We start from the raw sequence: 12,276 nt of genomic DNA on the forward strand, positions 1-12,276 counted from the left end.
AATGAAAGAGAACTGGAATAAGTTTAGCAGACCAAACAGTAGTAAAGCCGGTCTAGAAGGACTTCTATTTAAAGACTTAAGCTATTACATAAACAGTTTTTAAGTCTCCACAGAATTTAGTTTAACCCTCCGCGGAGTAGCTATATGAGGTTTAAGGTGGCTTTCATAAAACTTGTTTTTCAGATATTGATTTGAGATTGGGATCCATGGGGTATCATTTGATCAGAAGATTCAGATATAACTAAATCCTACCTTCTAAGTGACAGAGATTGAATTAGGGCTGAGGACCAATGTCGTAGCTTATATATATATATATATATATATATATATATATATGTGTGTGTGTGTGTGTGTGTGTGTGTGTGTGTGTGTGTATAAATATTTATTATAAATATTAGTGATATAAAGGATATGTAGCACACAATTTACAAATAACATTAAAATATGCAGTGCTCTTTCTTGGGTGTATAGCAAGGTGGTTGAGTTATATATTTGTTCAGATTATATTCCATTGTAAATTCCATATAACCAATTGATTCTCAAAGAAGGCCTTCAGTGATTTTGGCTGAACTCTCGTGTCTGTAGTCAAACTGTAGTTATAACTGACAATGTTCTGCTAGGAATACTTACTGATATTTCCGTAGGCATTAATGAGTAAGTTGAAAACGAAGCAGCAAAGACATATATTGGAACCTCACTCACTCACCAGTTCTGTCAGTGACTTTATTGCTGAATTAGGTAATAGTTTTAGAACACTAGAAGAACCATCCTCAATTTTTGGTACTACTCACGATGTAACAGTTACGACGCTGCTTAAATTTCTAAGTTTAATCTGCCTCGTTAATATTTCTCCATTACTTTCTTAAGTCTAGACCAAGGGTTGTCAAGTTACAGCCAAATCTACCCCACCACCCCAAACCACCTTGATTTTAATTAAAAGAATGTTTTATTGGAAAACAAGCACACCTATTTTTTTCCATGTTGTATATGGCTGCTTTCAAGTTATAGCCTGAGTTGATTAGTTGTGACTGGGATGGCTTGTAAAGTCTAAATATTTGTAATCTGGCCCTTCACAGAAAAAGTTTGCTGAATTCTAGTCTAGACAGTCAACAAAGCAACAAGCTACACCCTGTTTTGTAGTGCTCGCCAATTTCCATGTTGTAAAACCCCAAGGCTCATTTCAAGCTTCCAACAGGAATGTCATTGAATGTGGAGATGGGGAGAGATGCACAGGAGTAGCACTTGATCATATAATATTTGTACCGAACAGTGGAAATGGACATAGAGCATCTCAAGGACATGGAAAATAGTAAAATATAGCAAAATAATAGAAAGTGATGAGTTTTATGCTTAGTATTTTCATTTTTAATATAATTCATTTAGTTTCAAGTTTATATAATTTACTTGAGGTTATTTTTTTATTTTTGGGGGGGAAGGGAGGTAATCAAGTTAGTTTGTTTGTTTGTTTGTTTATTTGTTTAATGGAGGCACTGGGGATTGAACCCAGGACCTCCTGCATGCTAGGCATGCACTCTACCACTGAGTTACACCTTTTCCCCCTATTTTACTCAAGTTTAACAACTGACTTTCAAAATTCCTGAGCACTTTATAATCGGCTGTCAGGATCTTGTATGACACAGCTCCAACACACAATTGTAAATAGCACCTTTCTGCATGGTGCAGAGGAGAGGGGTGTGTTCTACATTTGTCTGCCTAGTGACTAGGAATTCAAAAGAGGGAAGGTGGAATTGTAGCGTGGGGGATCACTGAAGAATGAGTAGGAATTTGAATAAATCATCTTTATACAATTTACTGAAAACCTACATGTGTTGGCCCAGAACTGACGATACAGAGAAGAGTAAGGCACAACCTTGGCCACAGACTCCACAGTTAATGAGAGAGGTCGCCATTCAGTCAGTTAATCAATAGTTTCTTGCTCTCCTATTCTGAGCCCTATGTCACAAATCTAATGGTCAATAAGATATCACAAATAATTACGATGCAAAATGTTAAATGCTGTGACAAAAATATGGGAAAAAAATATCGAGAAAGAGTGGCAAGAGCTTTCATAGAACTCTTAGGGTCCATTCCACATTTGCACAACACTTTGTCCTTCCAAACAAGTTGTTTTGCTGCCTCAGGAAATGCTGTGGGCTTATCTTTCATGCCTTTTACTCTTCGTCTGACCTGGCTTCTCCTACTCTATCTGGTTTTCCAAATCACAACCACCCCTTAAGACTCAGTTCAAATCTGACCTCCTTCTAGAAGTTTTCACTGACCTCCTTCAGAGCATGGTTCTGTCTTCCCCTTCTGAGCTCCTGTAACATTTACTGACTGTAAAATTCTCTAGAGTTTTTAAAACATTGTTAACTATGTGCATCTGTGTAAGGTGGAATAAGGATAATGAAACCATAACTGACAGGCCAGTCAGTGAATTTCAGAATTACAGAGCCATATTACATAAGACTGATTGAAATAAAGGGCTTATAAATTTTTGCAAAGTCATGCACTCTCTTTGTTTCAGTGAATATAAAATTTGATAGAATATGAGCAAAAAAATGTCAAGATACAAAGTATTTTTTATAAAAGAATTTGAGTCCAGAGGAAAGACACACAATGTATTGGGGAAAAAAATGGGCCTTTACCTCAGATGAATGTGCCTTCAAATTTGTGCTGTCATTTCTTAGCTGGATGACTGGATGAGTTGTTTAACCTCTTTGAGACTTTCTTGTTTTACTTAAAAGTGGTCATGATACACCTCTTACACATAATTTTTTTTGACAATTTCTAAACCACGAAGTCCTTGAGATTATGGATTGAATGTCATTTTTCTGTCCTTAGTGCCTGGCACTAAATTGGCTTCTAATATATTTTTGTTAAAAGAATGGTTGAGTCAGCTCTTAGTTTCCATTATGAAATCATTTAGAAATATCATTGCTTCTCACTGCAATGGAATAGATCCATGGACATTTTCTCCAACCATGTACCAAAATAACAACTTACATCTATAATTTATGAAGGAAATTTAAAAAAAAAACTAATGTGAAAGGAGAAGTGAAATTAAGCACTCAGTGGATTTGGTAACATGATCCAGTTCCTTCCTGTGGTCACTCTTTGTAGATGTGTCTGAACCATTTCCTGAAGTCTCAGTTTTCCACTCACGGACAGTCCTGTCCCTTCCAAGTTATTATTTGCCTGCAGAATTCCCAAGTGCTAGGCCAAACTGAATTGCCCATGGTGGGCCCATGATATTCTCTGCTGTGCTGCTTTCTAGAATGAATATGTGTATCAGGAATATGGAGATGTACCGAGAGCAGTCCTTGTGAGAAATAAAGCCAGTTGTACACTCCTGATTAGCATCTTTGCACTAGCATCACCTTGTAAAAGCTGACAATGATTTACTGATTTGGGACTAGGGTTAAGTCACTGAACTCTATGTGATAGGCAGAATAATGCTCCCCGCAAAGTGTCTACATCCTATCCCCAGAACCTACATATATGCTACCTCTTATAGTAAAATGGACTTGTCAAATGTGATAAAGGTTCTTAACATAGGGGCAGTATTCTGGATTATCGAGATGAGCCCAATATAATCACAAAGGTCCTTAAAAGATGAAAGATAAAGGCAGCAGAATCAGATAAGGAGACATAGGGATGGAAGTAGAGGTTGGAGTGATATGATTGCTGGTTTTGCAGGTGGAAGAAGAGGCAACAAACCAAGGAATGTAGGCAACCTCTAGAGGCTGGAAAAGGCAAAGAAACAGATTCTTTCCTAGGACCCCCAGAAAGAATAAGCACTGTGTAAACCTTGGTGTTAGCCCAGTATGACCCATTTTGGATTACTAATTTTAGAACTATAAGATAACAAATTCGTGTCATTTGTAAGCCACTTTGTTTGTGGTAATTTGCTATAGTGACCGTCAGAAATTAACACACCATACCTTTCTCCTACCCAGGGAATTATAATGACTTACTGCTGCCTCACCTTCAAGGGCCCACCCTACTCCCTTGTCTTCCAGGGCCTCTGTCATTGGAACCTACCTCTCTGTAAGAGCCTGAGCACTATTTATTTCTTCTAGTAACATTCGTGCCATGATGGTACCTCTACAACTCACACAATATGTGAACACACATACACACGTGCACACACATACACCATTCCAGATTGTTTCCTTCTCTCTACACATCCAAATAACCAAATTCTGCTAGTTCTGCCAGCCTTGTATCTGTTCCAAAAAGTTTTCCTATTTCATCCTCAGGATCACTCCTGTTACTGAACATTTGTAACCAGCTCTATGCAGGTTGTTATTTGATGACCAAAAGTAGGTGAGAGGGATAGAACACACACCCCTTATTTTTCTCTTACAATTCCTTTGCTACAGAGCGAGATAAATAATCAAACTCAAAAAACACGTGTTGCCTTCATCAGTCTTCTGAGTGCATTGAGCTGTTAAACCTTGGTTTTAGGTCCTTTCTGAGCCTCAGGTCCTATTAAACTGTTAAGACTTCAAGTGTCATGAAGCTAAGTATTGTGGTTTCTAAGTCTATCAGGTCACAAAACTAAGTACATGGTTTCTAAAGGATTTTGATTCTTGTATATGATTCTGAGTGGTTGCCCAGCCTGTGAGTTTCTGGCTAGTGACAGATCTATACCCAACATGGTGTCAAGTTGCTTGATAACATGGGAAGTCCAAAGTCATGCACTAATTCTGTACAGATGGTTCCTCCAAAAATATTTGTCTTTATTTTGTCTGAAATGGTTGCATCAGGCTTGCTATCTCCCTAAAACTGACTGGTAATCCTAGTCTGGTTTAATGTCGACTTGCAAAATAGCACCAACTGATTTTGCTTCTGTGAGTAGCATTTTCCTTATTTGGAATGATGTTCTAAATATACTTGCACGGGTAGTTTTCTCTCTCTCCCTCTTTCTCTGTCTCTCATGAAAGTCAAGAAGCATGTTTTGTGTTCTTTATATCTCACCAGTGTTTTATTTGAAATCTGACATTTGTAGATGTGAGGCATGAACTTAATACTTTACTACTGTTGGATGAATCCTTATATTAGAATTAAATTTTCAGCAGAGTGAAAATAAATGATGTGGAGGCGATGGCAACAGTCCCTGCTGACTACCCCAAAATTATTACTGGCACAACTTCCTCCATGTGACTTACAGACTGTCTTTGCTCAACTTCGGCGATCACCATTTGGGACCCTACTGCCTCTCAAAAGGGAAATAACTGCAGAAATATGCCTCTTACCATGAAACAAAACTCTTCAGTTCCAGGCTGATTAGATCACTCATCTTCAAAAAGCATATACAAAGGAAGCCAGATTTTAATTAATGAAAATGATTCTGACCTCCTTAGAAGGCAACAAATGTTATATTTGATTCAAGACAATGCCTGCATTTTTTAAAAAAAACAGTTGAGAAAATGAACAATCTAGCCATATGGGGATGGGATGGATGCAGCCCCATCTCAAAGAGCTCATTTACTCACCAGCAGAGAGCAGAATGGGGTGACTATGTCATTGGATTTGAGGATGGACGGAAGGGACAAAAGGGTGTTCCAGAGTTTTGCAGGTGGCCTTCTATTAATCCTCTTGCTTATAGGTGACGCAGGCTCAATTTAAACTGGGTTAAAGAAAACCAATTTTTCAAGGATTTATTTGGTATCTTAGTGGAAAAAGTCACCGAGTAGGACTGAGCAGACATGCCTGAATATACTCAAAGGCTATCATTAAAAGGTATCTCTTTCTATCTTTCAGCTCTGCTTTCTTATTTGTTGGCTTAATTCTCAAGCAGGCTTCTCCATCATGCTGACAAAAGGTTTGCCTGCCAAATGGTTGCCCTGGTTCATCTCTTTATAGCTCAGCATACTTCATGGAAAGAGAGATTCTCTTCACCAAATGTTCCAAAGATGTCGTAGGATTGGATCTCATTGAACCAATGTGGGTCATTGATTAAATACCTGAATCAATCATGATATGCAAGAAGTCAAATAAGATGGTTTCAGTTACTATCATCATCTGGGCTGAACTGTCCTGGATCTTAGATGAAGGGGATAGAGGATAGGAAGCTGGCAACTCTATTTGGGATGGGTGGCCTGAGATAATGGTTCACCAGTACTGTGGAGTATATGGCTTACTCTTTTCCAAATCTGTTTCCTCTTCTTCCTAGATACACATAGTCATTATAGTTTTCAGTCTCCTTAACAGGTGGATGTGTCCATGTGATGGAGTTCTAGCCAATGGAAGGTAAGAAGTAAAATGCATTACTTTTAAGTCCATCAAAACCTCCCAGACAACTTTGGAAACCATGAATAGAAGATGGTAGGGGCACAAAATGAAAGGTGTTCCCATTCCTAAATCTTTAACACTTGGAGGAAAGCTCCTCACCAAAGAGGAACATTCATTGTGGGTATTCTATCATTTTAAAAATTCCCTCTTTTTTATTGAGATACAATGGACATAAAACATATTGGTTTCAGGTGTACAACAAATGATTCAACACTTGTATATACTGCAAGATGGCCAACAAAATAAATTTAGTTAACATCCATCACACACAGTTCCAATTTTTTTTCTTGTGATGAAAACTTTCAAGATTTATACTCATCACATTTCAAATATAGAACATAACATTATTAACTATTGTCCCCATGCTGTACATTACATCCCCAACATTTATTTATTTTATAGCTGAAAGTTTGTACATTATGATCACCTTCACCCATTTCACTGAACCCTATTTCCTACCTCTGGCAATCACCAGTCTGTTCTCTGTATCTATGAGTTTCGTTTTGTTTTGTTTCAGATTCCACATATAAATGAGATCATATGTGATTTGTTTCTTCTCTGTTTGACTTATTTCACTTAGTATGATGCTTTTAAGGTCTGTCCATGTTGTCACAAATGGTTAAACTTCCTTCTTTTGATGGCTGAATAATATTCCATCATATATATGCCACATCTTCTTTATCCATTCGTCTATTGATGGTCATTTAAGGTTTTATCCATATCTTGGCTATTATAAGTAGTGCTTCAGTGAATATGGAGATTCATATATCTTTTCAAGTTAGTGTTTTTTTCTCTTTGGATAAACACCCAGAAGTGGAATTGCTGTATTATATGGTAGTTCTATTTTTAATTTTTGCAGAACCTCCACACTGCTTTTCAGAGAGGCTGCACCAGTTTACCTTCCCATCAACAATGCACAAAGATTCTTTTTTCTCCACATACTTGCCAACACTTGACATTTCTTGTCTTCCTGATAATAACCATTCTAAGAGGTGTGAAATGATATCTCATTGTGGTTGTGATTTGCATTTCCCTTATTGTTAATGATGCTGAGCACTTTTTCATGTGCCTGTTGACCATCTGTATGTCTTCTTTGGAAAAATGTCTATTCAATTCCTCTGCCCATTTTTAAATTGGATTGTGTGTGTGTGTGTGTGTGTGTGTGTGTGTGTGTGTGTGTGTGTTGCTATTGAGTTATATGAATTCTTTATATATTTTAGATATTAACCCCTTATCAGATATATGGTTTGCAAATATTTTCTCCCATTTGGTAAGTTGCCTTTTCATTTTGTTGCTGGTGTCCTTTGCTGTGTAGAAGCTTTTCAGTTTGAGTAGCTCCATTTGTTTATTTTTATTGTCAAATCCAAAAAATCATCACCAAGACTGATGTAAAGGAGCTTACCACCTATATTTTATTTTAGTAGTTTTATGGTTTCAGTTCTTATATTCAAATCCTATTTTTATTTTTAGTCCAATTTTTGTGTATGGTATAAGATAGTGGTCCAGTTTCACTATTTTGAGTGACTTTCCAGTTTTTCCAACACATTTATTGAAGAGGCTGTCTTTCCCTCATTGTATATTCTCAGCTTCTTTGTCATAAATTAATTGACCATATATGCCTGGGTTTATTCTGGGCTCTCTATTCTGTTCCATTGATCTATATGTCCATTTTTTATGCCAACACCATACTGTTTTGATTACTATAGCTTTGTAATATAGCTTGAAATCAAGAAGCAGTGTGCCTCCAGCTTTATTATTATTTCTCAAGATTTCTCTGGTTATTCATGGTCTTTTGTGGTTCCATACAAATTTTAGGATTATCCATTATATTTCTGTGAAAAATGCCATTGAAGTTTCTAGGGATCACATTTGTCTGTATATTACTTTGGGCAGTATGGACATTTTAACTGTGTTAATTCTCCCAATTCATGAATATGGAATATATTTCATTTATTTGTGTCTTCAGTTTCTTTCATCAATGTCTCATAATGTTCAGTGAGTTTGATTTTAAACACTCCAGCAAAACAAAAAAAATTTTAGGTGGAGGAATAGATGAAAAGCTGATAAATTTTGGATCTTGGTGGTGGATATATGAAGGCTTATTTTACAATTCTCTCTACTTTTGGAAATACCTGAGCTTTTCTATGATAAAAATTTTTTTTTAAGATTTTTACATTTAACTACCCCTTTTCTTTCTCAGAGCTGTGTCCCAGACTTGCTTTTTGTCTTTTTGTTTGTTTGTTTTGTTTTGTCTTTTTTAATTAGACTACATTTTCTGTTTGGGTGATTTCAATCATATCCATGGCTTCTACTTTTAGTTCAGTTCTTACCTGGATTATTCTAAGTTTCCAAATTGTCTCCCTGTTTTCAAACTATGTGATTTCTTTTCTGTAGCCAGAATAATTTTTCTAGGATGCTAACTATATTATTCATGCATTCGTTTCATCAGTATTCATTTGAATGTATGATCATGGTCATATTATATAGAGTCCATATATTTAGGTTTAATATTCCAACCCCCAAATCACTTTATGATCTACATGCATACAAGTTCCTGGAATATATAGTGTTGGAATATACAGTTACTCATTTGATTTGGCTCCTTCCAGCTTTCTGGACACTAATCTTTTCTTTGGATACAACCTTTGTCTGGATCCCAGGAATTCTCTTTTCTTTTGAAGTGCTACTCTTCTCAAAGCAAATTCTTTTAATACATTTTCTGACTCATTTTCCTTTTCCTTTCACTGGAGACATTTGAGTTCCTTTGCCATTCACCACCATTGTTCTCTATTCTAGATCAAAAAAAGTTTTTTCATCTTGAAGATTAATAAATTCTTTGGGGTGTCATTAAAATTATTTTCTTTCAGAAGTGGCATGACTTTTTATTTCCACGTCCATAAAATTTCAAATTGTAGCTATGATGCTATTATATGTGTGATTAACAACATGTTTACTTATTTGTCTTCCCCACTAAATAAACCAGTTTTCTTGAGGACAGGAGGTGGGCTTCATCCTCCTATTTTCTAGTGCCTAGTTCCCAACACAGAGTAGGAAGAGTTAATTGAATGAACAAATTTGATAAACATTCAGATACATTTAGTAGAGATCTACTTGTTATATTTGATTTTAAAAATTGGTGAAATAAATTAATGAAAAAATAGTGAAATCTCAAATGGTTATGTTAGGGTTCAGTTAAGTCTTGGTACGTATTTACCAGAATGCCTTGTTTGCATTATCTCTAAAAGTCTGGACTTTCATTCTGACGGCTCTCCTCCAAATAGAATCCCTTTCTTCAATGTTCAACTCAAATGTACCTTGATTCTTCCTTGATCGTTCCAAATGTAGGTGGTCTCTCTGCCTTCTGTGACCTCCTATTGCTCCTTGTACTCCTTTTATTGGTAATTACCAACATATCAATGAATCTACTGTACGTCCCTGGATTCCTAACAGGGAATCCTGTGTTCATTTGAAGAATGTTGAATTTGAGGAATGCTTAAGTTTGCTCTTCCCCTTTCATTTTCTGAAGATAATTGTGTATGTTACATAGGGTTCTTTATCCCTTGAAAAGTCTGTTTTATTTTCTCAGGTATGGCTTCTGTCAGAGTCAGCTGGAGATACATTAGCCAAAGTTTTATACTCTAGTTTGGAAGTTTAGGGAATGTCTATCCAATGCTTGGCAGTATAACTGAAGACTGCATTTCTGACAGGTAGCTGAATGCCTCAACATGCCTTACTGGTTAAGTTTTCTAATGTTCAAACCAGTGTTTTGGTGTAGCCACAGACTTGGTAGACAGACCCAATTTATGCTTTTCCTCTTCCATGGAGTCTTTACCTCGTTAATTAGCTAGGATGATGGCATGGGGAATGGGAGACGTAATATATAGATGAACAGCACAGACTTGAGTTCAGATTTTTACTTTGCCATTTTCTAGTTGTATGACCGTGGAGAAATCACAAATCTCTACATGCTTCAATTTTCATGTCTCTAAAATAGAAATAATCTAGTACTAACTTCATGGAGTTTTGGTAAGGAGTTAATGATATAATTTACGTAAAGAGCATAGGACAATACCTGGCACTGTATAAATACCCAATAATTATTTACCATTATCGTAGTCAAACTTAGGTAGGGCAGAGGGTTAGAAATGAAAGTTTATTGAATGTCTGTCACATTCCGGCTTCTAGTACCAGGCATATACGTAGAATAATTCATGTAAACTTTCATTACCAGAGGAAAAAAATTTCATTTCCTGTAGGTTTTCATATAAGTTATCCTTTTTGAGAATTTAAAAATCCTGTGCCATTGAAATGACTTTTATTTTGGACAAAAGTACTTCCTTCTATCCTTTTAATATCCTCAGTTTACTTCCTGCTTAAAAATTACTTTAAATTAAAGAATTAAATTTAAATTTGAATCCATTGGCATTGGCACTAATAAAAGAATTTCTTCCACTTTCTATAACTGTAATACATGAAAAGGAATTCTCCCTTAGGGCAAAGGCACATGACTCATAGACAGAGTTCCCGTTTGAATTTCTAGATAAATTCTCACATGTATGATATTAATCACTTATATTTAGAATTTTTTTTAAGTTTCACAGCTTTACATCTTGGGAGTTTAAAGACTTGAAGGACTTTGTCCAGAACCAGCAGAAGATCTACTGTACTCAAATGGGTTCACGTTAAGAAAAGGAACCAACAGAAACAAACCATGACTCTTACAGGAAAGAAAGGGTGGTTTTTTGTGAGACTGCTAATTGTTCTAAGCAATTACGTGTGGAAAAGCAGAAAGGAAATACGGGTGATAGCCTAATGTGATAAACAATCCACCATATCAATTGAACAAATGCAAGGCATAGCATGGAATCCTGTATGAAGATAACTAATCTACATGAACTACTTTGTGTATGTGTGTGTGTGTCTATACTGGGAATAAAACAAAACTTCTTCTAGGAATACTAGTGACTTCAATCTAGTGATTTTTGCCATCAATATTATTTTTCTGATTATTTTCAATGCAATAGAAACAAATAAATAAACAACAACAAAAACAATTATTGGACATGATTTTTTTGGCAGGCATCATATCCAATGTTGAGGATACAAAATTGAATAAGACATGGGTAGACAGTTACTGTAAGAAATCTTGCAACCTGGTGGTGTGAGGGTAGCTCTACCACCAAGTTTAGTGGGATAATAACTTCCATAAGATTTTTCTTTATTTTGAGTATTTTCTTTTTAAAATTTTTTATTGAAGTGTAGTTGATTTACAATTCAGTTTCAGGTGTACAGTAAAACAATTCAGTTATACATATACATAGTTTTTTAGATTCTTTTCCATTATGTGTTATTACAAGAAACTGAATTATGTTTCCCTGTGTTATACAGTAGGACCTTGTTGATTATCTGTTTTATATATAGTAATGTTTATCTGTTAATCCTGAACTCCTACTTTATCCCTCTCTTTCCCTTTTGGTAACCATAGTTTGTTTTCTATGTCTGTGAGTCTAGTTCTGGTTTGTAAATAAAATGTGTATCTTTTTTTTAGATTCCACATATAAGTGATATCATATGACATTTGTCTTTTACTTAATATGATAATCTCTAGGTCTATCCATGTTACTACAGATGGCATTATTTCATTCCTTTTTATGGCTGAGTAATATACTTTCATAAGATAGTAACAAAGATTTTTATTCTAGAGTAATAAACAAAATACTGCTTGACTGCAGGGAAAACGTCCAGGGAAAGAACTTGAAGTTCCTCCATGACAGAAAGGGAGTGTTATTAATTTTCACATCCTAAGACCAGACATAAAGAAAGCCTTCAGAAATGATCATTGAACAGAAGGGAACATTTGCGGTAGTGAATGGATATTTAGAGATTAAGGATAAAGTAAGATTTAAATGAGTCCTTCCACTTAGCATTCTTCCTCATGGGACACTTGACAGCTAAACTGTAGACAAGTGCTACTGTGTT

This window comes from Camelus ferus, chromosome 11 (assembly GCF_009834535.1).
Source record: "Camelus ferus isolate YT-003-E chromosome 11, BCGSAC_Cfer_1.0, whole genome shotgun sequence".
NCBI classification, from domain to species: domain Eukaryota; kingdom Metazoa; phylum Chordata; class Mammalia; order Artiodactyla; family Camelidae; genus Camelus; species Camelus ferus.